Below are 18,439 nucleotides of genomic sequence, written 5' to 3'. Positions count from 1 at the left end.
AGAATTAACTGTCTTCATCTTTTGGTTCTCTACAGCCTTCAACAAATCCATGAATTCCTCTGGGTTCATCTTCCCAGTGAACATAGGTTGGATTGCTTTGTCATCTCGGCTACCTACTCTCTCAAGGGCTTCAAAGAAACTTCTCTGATCTACAGGTATCCTCTCTCTTTCCTGCAAAAGGGTATCTTCATCATTCCCTTCTTCTTCTTCATCATAGTCTCCTTGATTCTTGTCCATCTTACCCTTCGACCTATCCAATTCTTTTCTCATCTCTTTCTTTGCTGCTATTTGCTCTCTTACCAACTTGGCCAGTTCAACGTTGGTCATCCTTCTCCCATCACTAGTGTCTTGTCCTTCTGACATTTTGTCAATTTAATTCTTTCTCCCTCAAGAACCTTTATGGCTCTGATACCACCTGATGCAGAGTGGGAAACTAGTAGGTAAGAAGACCCAAAACCACCCCTTTATGCCTTGACTAAGGCCTATCACAACCCCACAACTAGGGTTCTACACACACCAATGCAACCACTCACTACACTTCTGAAGGAGTGTTTGGACTATTCAACAACTAAGATCACTCACGCTAGCCTTTCAACCTAGTTTGGAAGTTTCCTTTTCGCACCTGGGTCAAGAGACCCCTATCTAGGCCTAATCCTGGTAGCCCTATCAGACCGGTATTTCCCAAATCATTCAAAATTATCCCAAAACACTCTAGGAAAAAAATATAGATTTGAATATGCTTTTGGGCTTTACATCCAATCCCAAGATATTGAGGTTTGACTCTACTCCAACACCCCTAAACACCTACTGAGTTTGTAGACCTAATAGGCCTACTGGGGCCTATTTTCCAAAGCAACTACTTGAAGATGTGGTTGCATAGCCAAACTCTCCACTTGGAAACATTCCCTAGGCATCTAATAGACCAAATCCACCATTAGACCGGTCAACAAACACTCCCTAGGTGACTGTTTGTTCATTCCTCCTTGTAGGCTAGTCTAAACACATTGTCTTATTTAGCCTAGGTTTTGGTGGTAACCACACCAACCCTCACTCCCAGATTAAACCCTTTTGAAGTCTCATTTTACACACCCCTAACTTGCATTTTCCAAGAGGCCATTGAATTCGACAAAGGAATTTTCAAGTTAGGGCCAAATGTTTGGTGAAACCCTATGAACTGGGGTTTTGAATGATAGTTTTTGGTAAACTGCTCACAACTCGCTCCAAACCATATCAATTGGAGTCAGAACACTTGCATTATAACCTTAAATCACACCACAATCCAACCAATTCAAAATTACATGCAAGTAAATCCTCTGTCAGATCGTACAATACAAAAAATAATGGAAATTGTGTAAAATCTGAGTTTTCTTGTTATTCAAACCACCAAATCTGTACATGCTTCATCCAAAAAAAACATGGATGATTTGAGAGGCAAAAATAGGCCTTTTCCAAAGGCTACAACTATTTTCCAATTGTTTATGGCCGTTGGAACCTCTTTTCCCAATTGGTGGAAAATGTTGCTTAGCAACTTTTGCAACTTTTGACAATTTTGCATTTTTTGACACTTTTGACATGCCAATGTCCCTAATGGAATTTTTAGACCTATCCTAGGCCTAAAAAAACTCAAGACAACTTATCAAAATGCCTCCTACACTACATGAACCCCATGGCCTAATTTGGTCTGTAGGTTTATAAATGACCTTAGAGCCAATTGGCCTTACAAATGGGTTCTTTATTACATCCAAAGGATTCAAACTGATCCAACACACAAACAACAAATGAAAACCAAAAACCAAGAGGGTTCCCTACAATAGAGAAGCAAGTATATATTTTTTCTTGACATAGGTAAATTAGGATGGGTTGGAGTAGCCCATTGCTTTTTTCAGTGAGGGCTTGAAAGATTATGAACTCAAGTATAGTTATATTGAGAAATAGGTCATCATAGTTGTTAAAGAATTGAAAAAATTTAGACACATGCTCTCTAACAATTAGATTCAACTGCTAGTTCCTCATGCCAGCATTAAATATTTTCTCTTGAACAAGGACATAGGTGAGAAGAGAGCTGGATGGATCACCAAGGTCATGGAATATGACCTTAACAGAAATATTACCAAGCTAGTAAGAGGCAAAGGACTCTGTGAGAAGTTTATTTCAACTTTTGGAAAAGATCCAGAGGCTTCCCTCTTGTTGTAGGAAGAAGAATAACTTGACAGTTAAGGAGATGCATAAATCGGTTGGTTTGAGGATGTGTCGGTCTTCTTAAGGGATGGTAGCTACCCTCCTCACTTTGATAGAAACAAGAGAAGGAATCTTCAATTTTAGTCAAAACCTTATGCTTTGGTGGATGGCATTTTATTTAAAAGTGACCTAAATGGTGTCTTGCTGAGGTGCATAACAAGAGATCAGATCAATAGGTTGTTATAAGAGTTCCATAATGGGCCCTTAGGTGGTCATTTCTCAGCAAGAACTACATCTATTAAGATCATGAGGGCATGCTATTATTGGCAGGTGGTTTAGACAATGCAAAGAGTGTGCACTCTTTGCAGGAAAGCACATGTTAGTTGCTCTTCCTCTTCATCTCATTTTAACTAATCAACTTTTTACACAATGTGGCCTTGATTTTATTGGCCTAATCAATCCCATCTCAAGTTCAGGCCACAAGTGGATTTTGACTGCCACAGATTATTTTACTATGTGGATAGAGGTAGTTTCTCTAAAGGATGCAATTGAGAAATCAGTGGTGCAATTCCTCTAAGGGATTGCAACTAGATTTGGAGCCCCTTCCACAATCATATCAGATAATGCCAAGGCCTTTGTGAGATCCCATATCAGCTTATGGGTAGTCCAAAATGATGTATTTTTGAAGAAATCATCAAATTATTACCCTCAAGGCAATGACCTAGCTGAGTCTTCCAATAAGAATCTAATTAGGATCATTAAAAGGACTCTCGATGATAATCAAAGGTCTTGGCACCTAAAGTTGGGGACAATCCTATGGGCTGGTAGACTTACTCCAAAGAGAGAATTAGGTAACTCACCCTTCATGTTGATATATGGAAGGGAAACAAGGCTTCCATTATCTCTTGAATTACCTTCTCTTGATTTAGCACACCAGTTGGAGCTCCTAGAAAATGATGCCATGTTAATCAAGTATGTAGAGCTCAAAGAGCTAGAAGAAGTCAGATAGAGGTCCATGCAAATCCTAAGTGTCCATCAAGGACAAGTGAAGAGACATTTTGACAAGAAGGCTACTTTTAGGACTTTCAAGGTTGGAGACCTTGTCCTAAAGTGGGATGCTAATAGAGAAAAACCAGGAAGAAAATCAAAGTTTGATGCTATTTGGAGTGGTCCTTAAGTGATTACGGGCTGTAAGGAGGAATTTTTTTTCAATTTAGCAAGTTTAAGTGGTGAAGCCCTTCATATTGTAGTTACTGGTATTCACCTTAAGGTTGAGGTGGATTTCTTGTTCTTTTTGTAAATATTTTCCAGTTTTTATTCCAAGAAGTGCACATGCACTGGCTATTCTTTCCAGAATGGCAGGATTTTGATATCTCACCAGTTGTAGGGGCAGAAATTTTGTTGTCTCTTTGAGACCTTGACTCTGTGCCCAATGGACTATCTAAGGCCTCTAGTCTTTTTGCCAAGAAGGCTTGTCACCCCTCCAAGTCACCAAAAATGTGTTGGTAGTATGGATGTGTTGCATTGGTTTTGTCATTGATGTCAACACTTGTCAACACTCGAGAACACTTGTCAACACTTGATAACACTTGAGAACACTTGGAGATTCTTGGTTATGTTCACCGACATGTTCAATGACTTATGCATAGTCACCGGTATCTAGTTCACTGATAGGTTATATTATTCACCGAAACTAAGGATGATTTGTTATCATTTGGAGATTACTTGGTTATGTTGAAGACATTGTTTGGACACTTGGTTTTGGTGATTTGATTATTGGTACAATCAAGTTTGCATATTTGCTGTTACCGGCAAATAGGTCTAGGTTATGGACCGATAAGCATTATCTATTCCAGATCAACACGACACGTTATGTAGATGATTTGTTATTATTGTAAATGCATTGAGCCGACTTCATGCATCACATATTGATTCATTTGTAATTGATTTAATTGTAATATCTTAGTGAGCTGACCTACACATTTGGTCTTAGGTTTTGGTATATATGTAAGATCTCATTTATGAGATTATGTAGAGTAGTAGAGGAGTGTGAAAAAGGATTGTAATAAGGTATATGCGAATACAAGAAGAGCTATACACATAGACATCATTTGAAGATTCAAGGAAGGTTTGAAGAAGGCAATCAGAGCTTAACCGGTATTGAATCCAACATATGAAGATGCTATTTTGAGCAGTACATTATCATTGGATTTAACCATCCAATTGTAGTCAGTGTGACTCCCATTTTGTGACTGAGCAGTGAGCTCTAGGCAGTTGGCCTTTCTGCATGTGTAGACCCCATTTGTACACACATACTATCTACAGTAGTATCATTTGATTGTGGGTAAGGTTTCCCACTGTGGTTTTTTTCCCTTACAGGGTTTTCACATACAAATAACTATGTTATGTGTTGTGTATGCTATTTGTCTTTCTATTTCATGCATTAAACTTTACCGCTATTGCAATTAACTATTAAACTGTCTGCTGGCATTAAAGTTTAGTTTACCAATATTATGCATTAAGTTTGGTTAAGTTATATTTGGTTTGAAATTAATAGACAACTAATTCACCTCCACCTCTCAGTTGCCTCCGGGACCTAACAATTGGTATCAGAGCTAAGTCCTCTTTTTGTAGAAGTTTAACAACTTGAGGAGATCCTATGTCTACTAACTATTTCAGGAAGGACAGTCCGAAGCTTGATGGAACCAAATATGGTATATGGAAGATCATAATGGAGACATATCTGAATTGCATTGGAAAAGACATATGGGATGTTACAAATAATGACTATGTTGATCCTACTCAAGGTCAACCTAATCCACCAACCTTGGCTAAAGATGAAGAAAATGATTGCAAAGCAAGAGAAGCACTTTTGAGCGCATTATCATATCAGAAAATCATGGGATTATCAAACCGATCTACTGCTAAAGCTATTTGGGATAAATTAGAGACATTGAATGAAGGTGATACCAGTGTCAAAATTGCAAAACTGGAATGCTTTCGGGTTAGGTATGAAAATTTGAAAATGGAAGAAGATTAAAGGATTTCTGCTTTTATGGAAAGAGTTAATGAAATTGTTTTGGGTATACAATGTTGTGGAGGATCCTTAAGTGAAGATGAAATTATTTCTAAAGTTGTAAGAGCTTTGCCACTGACATACAAAATGAAAGTAACTACTATTAATGAATTGAGAACAATGCCTAATGCATCAGTATCTAGAGATACTTTGGTTGGAAAACTTTCAGCTTTTGAACTTGAGGAATTTGGTCCTATTGCTACAATTAAGATAGATTTGGGTTTCAAAGCTTCATCATTTGCAACATCATCATCATCATCTGAAAAATCTGATTGGAAAGCACTCTATGCTAGAGAAATTGAAGAAATCAGAAGAGAGAATGAAGAACTTGAAGAGCTTGAAGCACTATTTGCAAGGAAAATGCCTAAACATCCAGTTGGAAGTAAGTATGAAGGTAAAGCACAATTTAAATGTTTTAATTGCAATAAAATTGGTCATATGGCATCTAGGTGTCCTGATAGACATGCAATATTGAAAGAAGAAGCTAAAAGAACATACAAGCCTAACCCTAAATATCAAAGGCACAAATTTAAGAAGAATAAAGACAAATCATGTTACTATGCTGATGAAGGAGTTACTGATGATTCTGATGAGGAACTGACAAACAATGGATGGGCTTTTGTTGCAATAATAGAAGATCAACTGATACCTACTATTCAACTGGTAGAGCAGGCCCTAGCAACTAAAATTGAAGAAAAGGATGAATGGATCATTGATTCTGGATGTTCACATCATATGACTGGTGATAAGAGTAAATTCTTAACCTTTCAGGAATACAATGGAGGTCTAGTAAGATTTGGAGATGACAAAGCTTGTTTGATCAGAGGAAAAGGCACTATATCTTTTGATGGTAAGCACAATACTGATAATGTTTACTATGTTGAAGGTTTGAAGCATAATCTTTTGAGTGTTGGTCAATTAGTTGAAAAGGGATTTCAGTTACAATTCAAGAATGGTAAATGCAAAATCATGAATAGAACTAGTTTGGAAATTACAACCGGTAATCAGACTGGAGGTAATATCTTTCATTTGAATAACAATGAGAAGACATGCTTGATTGCACATATTGATGAGAGTTGGTTATGGCATAAGAGACTATGTCATGTAAATTTTGATTGCATTGTGAAAATTAGTACAACTAAGGCAGTAAGAGATTTACCGAAGATTGTTAAACCTCACAATCTAGTATGTAAGGAATGTCAATTTGGATAGCAAGTTAGAGCAACTTTTAAGAGTTCCAAAAAAATCCAATAATGTTCTTGACTTAATTTATACTGATTTATGTGGTCCAACAAGAACTAGAAGTTTACAAGGAGATAGATATTTTATGCTAATCATTGATGATTATTCTAGAATATGTTGGGTTACTTTTCTCAGGGAGAAATCAAAAGCTTTTGGGAAATTCAAACTATTCAAAGTGATGGTAGAGAATGAAACTGGTAAGAAAATCAAATGTTTAAGATCAGATCAAGGAGATGAATTCACATCTAATGAATTTAATGCAGACTATGAAGTGAATGAAATCAGAAGACAATTATCAGCACCTCAGACACCCCAACAAAATGGGGTTGTGGAAAGGAAGAACATAACTATTTTGGATGCAGCTAGAAGCATGATATCAAAAGCAAACCTACCTCATGTGTATTGAAGAGAAGTAGGTTTGGTAATACTCCTACTCTTAAATATTTCAGAATATTTGGAAGCAAATGTTATATTAGGAGAGATGATTATATTGGCAAATTTGATCCTAGAAGTGATGAAGGAATATTTCTTGGTTATTTATCTAAGAGCAAGGCATATAGATGTTTTAATAAGAGATTGCAGAAAATCATTGAAAGTGCAAATGTGAAGATTGATGAATAGTTTAGAAGGTCTATAGACTCTAAACCGACAGTTGAGATAATCACAAATGAACCTACTATGAGTACACTGGTACAGAATGTTGATCCAGTCACACCGACATGATTTGAGAATTCCATAGTGACTGAAGAACAACAACAAGTGAATATGCCTAGGTATGTAAGATTGAATCACTCTGAAAGTCAGATAATTGGGAATAAGTATCAAGGAGTTATGACTAGAGGAAGACTGGAAAATGAAGAGGTATGTCTAAATTCTTAATTTGAACCAGCAACTATTAATGAGGCATGTGAAGATAAACATTGGATTAAAGCTATGGAAGATGAATTAGAACAAATTGAAAAGAATAACACATGGACATTGGTTCCTCGACCTAAAAACAAAAATGTAATTGGAACTGAATGGGTATTCAGAAATAAACTTAATAAAGATGGTAAGGTAATTAGAAACAAAGCAAGATTAGTGTGTAAGGGATATTCACAGAAAGAAGGAATTGATTATAATGAAACCTTTTCTCCCTATAGCTAGAATTGAGGTAGTCAGATTATTCTTAGCTTTTGCAACACACAAGAACTATAAAGTATATCAAATGGATGTTAAATGTGCATTTTTGAATGGTGATCTTGAAGAGGACGTTTACATTGAACAACCTGATGGATTTTATTTGACAGATGACAAATATATGGTTTGCAGGTTAAGGAAAGCTTTATATGGATTGAAGCAAGCTCCTAGAGTTTGGTAAGCTATATTGGACAAATATCTTTTGAAGCTTGGTTACACTAAAGGTAATGCTGACAATAACTTATATTACAAAGTAACAAATGATAATATCTTGGATATTGAAGTTTTTGTTGATGATATTATTTTTGGAGGAGAAGATGGATTGTGTAAAGACTTTTCTAATAAGATGCAAGAAGAATTTGAAATGTCTATGATTGGAGAGATAAAATTCTTTTTAGGATTGTAGATTTCATAGACTGATAAAGGTATATTCATAAATCAATCAAAGTACTTGAAGGAATTACTTAAGAAATTTGGCATGAAAAATTCTAAACCGGTAAGTACACCTATGACTACAACTGATAAACTATCATTGAAGGATGAATCAACACCTGTTAATCTGAAAAGATACAAGTCTATGATAGGAGGTTTACTATATTTGACACAAACAAGACCTGATATTATGAATGCAGTATGTATTAATTCAAGATTTCAGAGTAATCCTAAGGAAAATCATGAATCAATAGTGAAAAGGATTTTCTGGTACCTACAAGGCACAACAAATCTTGGTTTAGGGTATCCTAAAGATGAAAATTTTGATTTATGTGCATACACAGATGTAAATTGGGCAGGAGATGTAGATGACAGAAAAAGCACCATTGGTGGAGCATTTTTTCTTAACAGCAGAATAATTTCATGGTTGAGCAAGAAACAAAGTTGTACATCACTATCAACAACAAAATCAAAATATATTGCAGCAACAACTAATTATACATATGTATTATGGATTAAGAAAATGTTGAAGGACATAAAGGTAAAATGCAAAGAACCTATAATCATTTACTGTGATAATATGGAAGCAATTGATATATCAATGAATTCGGTATTTCACTCTAAAACTAAACATGTTTCTATCAAATTCAATTTTCTGAAAGAGAATGTTGAAGCAAAAGAAGTGAAATTGGTTTATGTGAATACTAAAGAGCAGATTGTAGATATCTTTACTAAGCCTTTGCCTAAAAAAACTTTTGAATATCTAAGAGAGAAGCTTGGAGTTATACCCTTACCGGTAGAAACTTAGACAGTTAGAGCATGACATCAGACTGACAGAATTAAACAGAGAAAATTTTTTCCCAGCTTTGATGAAGGAGAGCTACTTCTCAGGTGGAGTAGATTGAATGAATTTGGTTATAACAACTGGTATTTGTAATGAGTTATATGAACTATTTGTATTTGGTTTTATATTTGCTTTGTAATTTGATGTCAAAGGGGGAGAGATATCTATGGAAAAACACATTATCTTTTGGGGAAATTATTCATTGGGGAGAGATTGTTACTCTCTGTATCTGTATTTTGATTTTTGGTTAATGATCTCTTTGGGAGATTGTTGGTTTTTATTTTTTGGCATTTTTGCCTTGGCACTTAGATGGTTTTTCCATCTTGTGTTGCCATCAATGCCAAAGGGGGAGATTGTTGGTATTATGGATGTGTTGCACTAGTTTTTTCATTGATGTCAACACTTGTTAACACTTGAGAACACTTGTCAACACTTGAGAACACTTGAGAACACTTGGAGATTCTTGGTTATGTTCACCGACATGTTTAGTGACTTATGCACAGTCACCGGTATTTGGTTCATCGACAGGTTATATTGTTCACTGGCACTAAGGATGATCTATTATCATCTGGAGATTACTTGGTTATGTCGAAGACATTGTTTGGACACTTGGTTTTGGTGATTTGATTATTGGTACAATCGAGTTTGCATATTTTCTGTTATCGACAAATAGGTCTAGATTATGGACTAGCAAGCATTATCTATTCCAGACCAGCACGACACATTATGGAGATGATTTGTTATTATTGTAAATGCATTGAGCCAACATCATGCATCACATATTGATTCATTTGTAATTGATTTAATTGTAATATCTTAGTGAGCCGACCTACACATTTGGTCTTAAGTTTTGGTATATATGTAAGATCTCATTTATGAGATTATGTAGAGTAGTAGAGGAGTGTGAAAAAGGATTGTAATAAGGTATATGTGAATATAAGAAGAGCTATACACACAGACATCATTTGAAGATTCAAGGAAGGTTTGAAGAAGGCAATCAGAGCTTAACCGGTACTGAATCTAGCATATGAAGATGCTATTTTGAGCAGTACATTAGCATTGGATTTAACCATCCAATTGCAGTCAGTGTGACTCCCATTTTGTGATTGAGTAGTGAGCTCTAGGTAGTTGGCCTTTTTGCATGTATAGACCCCATTTGTACACACATACTATATGTAGTAGTATCATCTGATTGTGGGTAAGGTTTCCCACCGTGGTTTTTTCCCTTACAGGGTTTCCACGTACAAATAACTGTGTTATGTGTTGTGTATGTTATTTGTCTTTCTGTTTCATGCATTAAACTTCACTGGTATTGCAATTAACTATTAAACTATCTACCAGCATTAAAGTTTAGTCACTGGTATTATGCACTAAGTTTGGTTAAGTTATATTTGGTTTGAAATTAATAGACAATTGATTCACCCCCCTCTTAGTTGCCTCTGGGACCTAACAAAATGCTGACTAAATTCTTGTCAACCTTAGCCAAATTGATTACCGATTTGAGATCAATCTTCGCTAGCTAAAACACTGCTATAAACCTCTAAAAGAGCCCTAAATCCCTAAATCCTAAGGCTTTATCTCTTTTTATCCTTCTTAGGCTCTAAATTTCTATTTTTGTGTTGACCAGCCTAGGCGATCAAATCACTTAGCATCCATCAGTCAAAGGAGCCTCAGTCCATGGCGAGACCAGTTTCCCCTTTCTCCCTTCCCCATAAAATAATGAAATGAAAGACATAAGCCCATGGTGGGGCCCCCTCCAGGAAGTCACGAAATGGATGCGATGACATAAAGGATTTTTGCCATTTCATAACGGTTAATGCTAATGCAACATTCGAACCCATAAAATGGTGATGGGCCCACAGAGCTGAAAGGATAACCTTTTTTGTAGGGTCACAACAATTAAGCTTTAACCATCACTTGACCTCATGATTAGTGACAGAGATTTCTGTTTTGTAGTGATGAAATACAAAGGCGTTCTCAGGCCTGCAAAATGGTGATACCTTTTCACCATTTCCTAGGGTCAATATATGAAGACTTTTCAACCCTCGCGATGCAAGAATATACAAAGTGGACCCTGCCTGTTTCATGGTACAAGCACAACCATCTAATTATTTTCATTAAAGGACCAAATAGATGGCCACATTTTAAACACTCAATTTATCCTTTGAAGGTCTATGTGGTGTCATCTGGTACGTCCATCTTCACATGACCTTTAGGATCCAAAGGCCCAAATTCAAACTTGTAGGGGCAGATGAGAATTTAAATCTTCTGCATAGGGTAGTTGTCAACCAAGCGGTCGAATCCATTTTTTGGCTCAGTCGGTGCTCCCAATCAGATCGGATTTCAGTTCAACTATCAAGATTTTTTTGCCTTAACTCCAGAAGTGATTTTGGGGATGATTTTGGATGCCACCTGCAACTCTTTTATGTAGAATGAGGACTCTTTGGCTTTGCAAGTTGTACTAAAAAACATCAAGATGCAAAGATTTCTCCTTTATATAGGAATTTTTCTTCTTCCTAGATTGGGAAGATATTTTTAGAGATATTGTATACACACCATCATATTAGTTGGCTTGATTTGATCCTTAAATTTTGTAACCTAACCCTAGCTAGTTAGGGTTTCTAACTGTGTTTCAATTAGAGTTATGCTTGAACTATAAACAAAATTTTGTAACCCTATTACAACGATCTTCTTCTTCTTTTCTTTTATAGAATACATGTTTTCTATAATTGCAAAAAATTGTCTTGTCTTGCATTAATAAAATTAGCCTATCTTGCCTTCTTTCAGTTTGAACAAATTGTGTAATGTGTTTACCTTCTTGTTTGGTGCATTCTTGTCTATTTCCTTAGTATAGGTGATTGTGTTGATCCCTCTTTGGATGTCATCTATTAACTAGTTTAGTTCCTCTTGTTGTCTTATAAGAATTCCAACCTTCACTCATTCTTTAGGGAGCTAATTAGGTTAGAAATTTGTGCATATCTAGGGGTAGTTTTCTTGATCTTATGTGCAGTTATAGGTAGAGAAGATCACATTTAATCTAGGTGTAAACCTTTTCCCTTTCATGTATTCCTTCTTCCCCCTTTCCCCCTAAAATCAATAGATTAGGATTTATATGTGCTAGGTTAGACCAACATCGACATCGGATTGAAAAGGAAATCAACCTTCTCTAGAGACTCAACCTCAAAAATACAAGGTCCCACACTTGGAGGCTATTTACATGTGTCATAGTTTATGAGATTGAGAGTTCATTGAGGGTGCACACTTTGTGACAACAAATATTCTATTTGTTCCTCTTCCACAAGAATGAGTAATAGGTCATCCATAACTTCTGTCTAACATTGACTCCTCCCTCCCTGTCCCTATCTAGGTTCCTCACTGCATACCATACATCGTGTCCCATCCAACAAATCAAGTCACATTCATTATAGTCCATCTCTAAATAGAGGGGCTACGTAGCCTATGTCATCAAGGTCATCCTGTATGCAATACTATGTTTGCCTTTTAAATCCAACTATGAATTGGTCACCCTATCAAACATAAAGACAATATACAATTACATTAATACTCTGTCTTAATGAGTAATTTGACTCAGATACCTTGACTTCATTGGGAAATTACATTAATTGTGTAAGTCTTAATAGGTCATTTTGACTCACTTACTCAGACTTTGTCATGTCCAAGCGACCATCTGACATTAACTATTACACTTCGACTAAAACTAGGGCAATTCAACCAATCACATCAGACTTTCCAAACAACATTGATCAATTGTACAACATCAATCAAATGCACAACCGCACTAAATTTGCATAAGTATCTCCTACATGACCTAATGGTACTCATCGGCTTACCATTCTCCTCTACCACTCACCCTTTGCCCCCAGCTCATCCAGATTCCTCCATTCTACCATGCCTAATTTTCTTAAATTTTTTAAGAGATTGCCTGAATTTTTGAAATTTCATCCTATCTCTCAAGGGGGCATACCTAACCACCAACCTAGCGCATGTTGCAACATGTACCATGCTTACTTGTTTTTCTTTGAAATGATGCAATGAACCACACCGTCTCAAAGAGGGGTAAATGTAGACACCCATTTTTGTCCACCTAACTAAATGAATATTTAGTATTTATTTGATTATTTAACCATCATTCAACTATTGATTAAATTAATATTTAATTAATTCACCCCAACCCTCTTCTCATATTAATTAAATAAATTGTTCAATTTATTTGGTTTAATTCACTTTATCAAATTCATACACTTAAATAAATAAACCATATTTGTTTAATTAAATCCCCCTCTCACATTTAAATAAATTAATATTGATTGAAAATCATTAAATCCCATCCCTCACATTTAAATAAATAAATATTTATTTAAATTTGTAATTCCTTCACCCACTTGCACTTTCTAGAAAATGCAAGTTGCTCACTAACCCTTCTCCTAATCATGTCTAAACCCATATTATTAGCCTAATAACCCTCTAAGTGTTTGCACATTCCTAAGCTATGGGATTACAAAAGAGTCACGTCTCAAAAAATTTAAGGCTCTTACAAAACATTACAAGCCTCTTCCTTTCCAGAAGTTAACCCACATGGATATTTGAACAAACTAACCCACCTTCGACCCTTGGTTAGAGACTTATCCTTTAACCCAACCATCCATGGTAAACCTCAAGTCTCCTCAAGCCTTAAAGGCTTTGACCAATCTAACCCTTTAAACCTTGCACATTCCTTTACCCCTTGGGTAAAAGTTTTATCCATTAACCTAATCTTAACCTAACCACCCATGGTAACCATCATGTCTCATCAATAATTTTATGCTTTGTCCCTCTCCTCTCAAGCCTTTCCTTGTTGACACTTGTCAACATGTGATTGGCTTGAAGGGGAGCACATGGATTGAGGATCACCACTTCCTGAAGTAATCCTAACCCTTCCTCAATCAACTCGTTCTCAACCCTTCATTTTACTATTTCCTCTATAAAGAGGGCTCATTCCTTCATTGTTGAGGACACACAAGAGAAGAGTTATCCATGCAGTGTTGTTTTGTAGAGTTTGAATGATTTGTTTGATGTTCTAGTGTTGGCAACAACAATGAAGGGAAAATTGAGAGGGGGGGAGGGGGGTGAATTAGTTTTCACTGGATCTTCTAATTTAATCACAAATACAGATCTTATAAAATACAACAACAAAAAAGATAAGCAAATAGATAGCACAACACACAACACCAAGATTTTGAAGTGGAAAACTTGGTTAAGGGAAAGCCAACAGTGAGAACCTACCCACAATAAGATGATACTCTGCAATAGTATGTGCAAATGTTACAATGGGGAATGCACATGCATTCTGGCATACTACCTAGAACTCACTGGTCAATAGATAATAACTCGGAAGAATACAACCCTCAAGGACGTGTTATGCCTGGCATACCCATCCCATCATTTTTCTTGAATTTCAAAATGTTGGTCCCCTTTTCTTGCTTCTTGTTTTTCTTTCTTCTTTTTGTTTTTGCTCCTTTTATTTTGATCACTTTGGAACCCTGGAGTCTCGAGGCGATCTTTCTTTTGCATTTTCTATGCTTCAGAACCTTGGAATCCCAGAGTTCTGAAATGGTTTTCCTTTTGTTCTTTTGTTCTATCAAGATCTTGGAACTTCAGAATCCCAAAGTCCTGAGGTCCTCCTTTCCTTGTTCTCTTCAAGACCTCAGAACCTCGGAGCCCAAATTTTGAAGCCTTGAGGCTTTGTCTTGTTGAAGCCTTGGGATTCCAGAACCCCAAAATCTTTAGTTATTCGTGTTTTGTTGTGGTCAGTTTCAAAATTTCAGAGTCCCAAAATCCCAGGCTTGTTTTATGTTCCACCTCAAAACCCCAGAGTCCCGAAGTGCGTTTGTGTTCCATCTCGAAACTCTAGAACCCCTGAGTCCTGAGGTGTGTTCTTGTATTTTGTTTAGAGCCTCAGAACCCCAGAGTCCCAAGCTTCTTTGTGTTTTGTCTCGAAACCTTGGAACCTCAGAGTTCTGAGGTGTGCATAATGAGGTCGTACAGTCATGAAGGGAGAGTATAAACATGTCTAAATGGGTGATTTTCATTCATTTGTGCAGAAAACTTTTGTGAAGTTCGAGCTCTCCCTCCTTTGCTTTCTCCTCCTTGCTCAGCCACGTCTTCCGTCTCACCAACCTTCCAGGTTGGTTCCCTAATTTTTTTCTTTGATTTTCTCATCTTTCATGTTTTTTGAGCTAGGGTTAGGTTAGGTTTGTTTGATTTCAATCAATTTTGGTCTTTTCATTTTGCGGAACCCTAGCCTTTGCACTCGGGGTCTCAGAACTCTGAAGTCTCGAGGCACTTCAATTTTGCCCTCTTTTCCTACCTCGGAACCCCAGAGTTCTGAAGTAATCAAATAGGAAGTTTTTACCCACTTTGGGACTCCGGAACCCTGAAGTTCCAAAGTTGATCCTTAAAAGTATTCTCATCTACCTCGGAACTCTCGAACCCCGAAGTTCCGAAATTAGCCTATTGAGCTCTATTACCAAACTCAGAACCCCAGAGTTTCGAAGTTAGTTGTTTTTTTAATTTTTCTTAACTCGGAACCTCGGAACCCTGGAGTCCCAAAATTAGCTATTTTAAAGGGTTTGCATGCCTCAGAACCCCAAAGTTCCGGAGTATGTGTTTATTTTATAATATGGTATAATGGACAATTGTGGATCTCTTCTTGCAAGATAAAAGATATTCATAGCCCCATTCCAAAGCAAGAAAAAGACCAAAGAAGAGGTGAAACTGGATAAGAAACCTGTAACAATGAAATACCAATACCAAGGATAGACTTTGGCATCCAAGTTAGATGATGAAGTGGAGTAGGTGACAAACATGAAAATTGGTCACATAGAACTCGAAGACATCAAAACTCACCTATAGGATGAGACATTAGAAGAACCATATAGAAGTATTTAAAGGTCAGACTTGGTAGAAGCCATTATTTTCCCTAAGATTGTACAATCACCCAAACTCATTCTAACCATTGCTAAACACTATCAGCTAGAGACAAGACAATGTGTAGATGCTGATGGCAATGTGATTGTAGATCTCTCCCTAGATATGACAACAATGACCTTTGGGATATCGATGTCAGAAAAGGTGTTGGTGACCACAAAAGAATAGGCTATCTCCTTGTTTATGAAAAATACTTCCAACTACAAAAGGCATATTAATGAGGCATGGCTATTAGAGCCAAGGAAAACAGGCCTCAAAGCTACAAATATTCTAAAGGTAGATTTTCAAGAGCCCCAAAGAGACCTCATTATTATGCTAAGAAGAGCCTTTGGGAAGGCAGATTGTAGACACTTTCACACGTGGATGTTTCACTAAATGAGCACTATTTTGATCAGAAAAGATTATTTTGACTGGCCTCAGATCATTTATGATAATATTCACAATCAGATGATTATGGTCCAACAGACAAATAAGTTATTCATGACTTCTTATGTGGTATGGGTGGTTGCTCGAGTTGGCAAATTTCCAGGCTGAGGACTAAAGGAAAGCTAGGAGAAGAGCACAGACAAAAAAGGGTATGGGAGTATTATGCTCAGCTACCTCTCTCCAAGATAAACTACACTTCAAGAGGATAAATGATGCATTTATTTATGCTGTAATAATAAAATTAACAAGAGATGTAGGATACAGGCTAATTGTTGAAGCCATGAAATTAATTAAAATGTGGGGGTATTGGTTCTTGCAAAACCAACGATCTACTTACATTAGGGGTAGTAGGTTCACATGTAACCCATTCCTCCTACCTAGATATTGCAACAACAAAATAATTATTTTGGAGTATGCTAGGCAATTGGCAGGTTTACAAGCATTACTGACACTTGAGCATAAGACTAGAATCACCTTGCTCGTTTCCTTAGTGTTGTTCACCAAAAGTGATAACCCAAGTATACCTGCAAATCTATCTATGAGATAGCCAATCTCAATCAATGAAACACCTCAGGGCTTGGACAACATGACAAGGATATGAATCCTTCTACTCTTCAGGCTCTGCAAAACCTTGGCGGGTATACCTTTGATGCATTTAATCAGACCTATTACACACAAGACTGCATCAATCAAAAGCAGATGGATCTCAAAAGGTTCAAAAACTAAGAGATAACTACAGATGGGCTAGATCCACACTTGCAACTCAACATTTTGAATCATGAGATGGAGGGACACTTCCACATAACATAAAATATAAAAGATATTCTGATTTTGGATTTTTAAATGGTGTTCTGACAACCTTTCAATATTACAAGAGACCAGTGCCTTATCCAGGCCACAAAGTCATGCATAAAACTGGATGAGAAATCTCAGATGCAAGTTCTTTTCAACATTAAATTTTCATGTATCAATGCCTTACAATAATACAATCCTCTGCTCTGTCACAAAACCATACTTATATGTAGATATCCAATATGCATTCAAAATCATTAATGCTGGGTTTTAGGATTTAAATCCTTCCTTGAAGAATACCCAAAAGAGAACATTACACTCTTAGAGGAATCTAAAAGAGACAACTCAAATTATCCTTGATAATATGAAATTATATGAATCTGAGTACATTTTGGAGACAATTTCATGGAAACTCACACATGCCTTGCATATGTGTGAACCTGCAAACTGAAACTAAACCTACAGTAAAGACAACAATGAAAACATAGACGAACACACTGTCATTTGCATTGATAAAAGGATGCTATCACTGGAACCTGCAATTTCGGATTTCTCCCTTGGAGCAAATCTCTCAAAAACTGGAACCCCTACAACTGAGAAGAATTCGGAATAAAAAGAGGAGGGAAGAAAATCAAATCTGCAACTGAATTGCCAAGTGTCTCCTCTCTAACTGAATTTTGTTCCCGACTAAACTGCTTCCAAAATATCTGATCTTTGCCAAAATTAACTTCATAATCGGATTCCTCACTCCGAGAGCTTTCTGAAAATATATTACACTTTATACCTTGGCCAAAAATTGAGTCTTGGGCAAATTAATTCCCCAACGTGCACATCATTTAAATTTTTGAATTATTTAATATAGTCCGAACTATATCATTTATTCATTTTAATTTTGATTTTTGCCTCCATTTGTGCTCTGACGCCTTGCCATGTGGCGGTCTTCGATTGGTCGATGGGGTTGATCGGATGCCACCTGGGATGACACCTCATCATCACCACGTCATCTGCTTCGTCACTACCACTTGGCCGCCATGTCATCGCCACTGGACTGCCACCTGTGTGCCACCTCACCGGGACCCGCCTGCTGGACTGCCACCTATCACGACACGTGGATGGCTCTCGTTCACTTTCGCTATTTCGCTGGTTTAACTCGCGTGCATCTTCCCTTCACGAAATAGCGCGCACCGTTGATCCATCTCGAACTTGCTCACTCGTTAACTCGACCTTTCTCTGCAAAATTTTGCCTGTCTGCCTTGAGAAGCGTGTCTACGTGGGGTCCACCT

Source organism: Cryptomeria japonica, chromosome 11 (assembly GCF_030272615.1).
Source record: "Cryptomeria japonica chromosome 11, Sugi_1.0, whole genome shotgun sequence".
Classification (NCBI taxonomy): domain Eukaryota; kingdom Viridiplantae; phylum Streptophyta; class Pinopsida; order Cupressales; family Cupressaceae; genus Cryptomeria; species Cryptomeria japonica.
The sequence above is the reverse complement of the archived record's forward strand: the minus strand, read 5'-3'. Positions refer to the sequence as shown.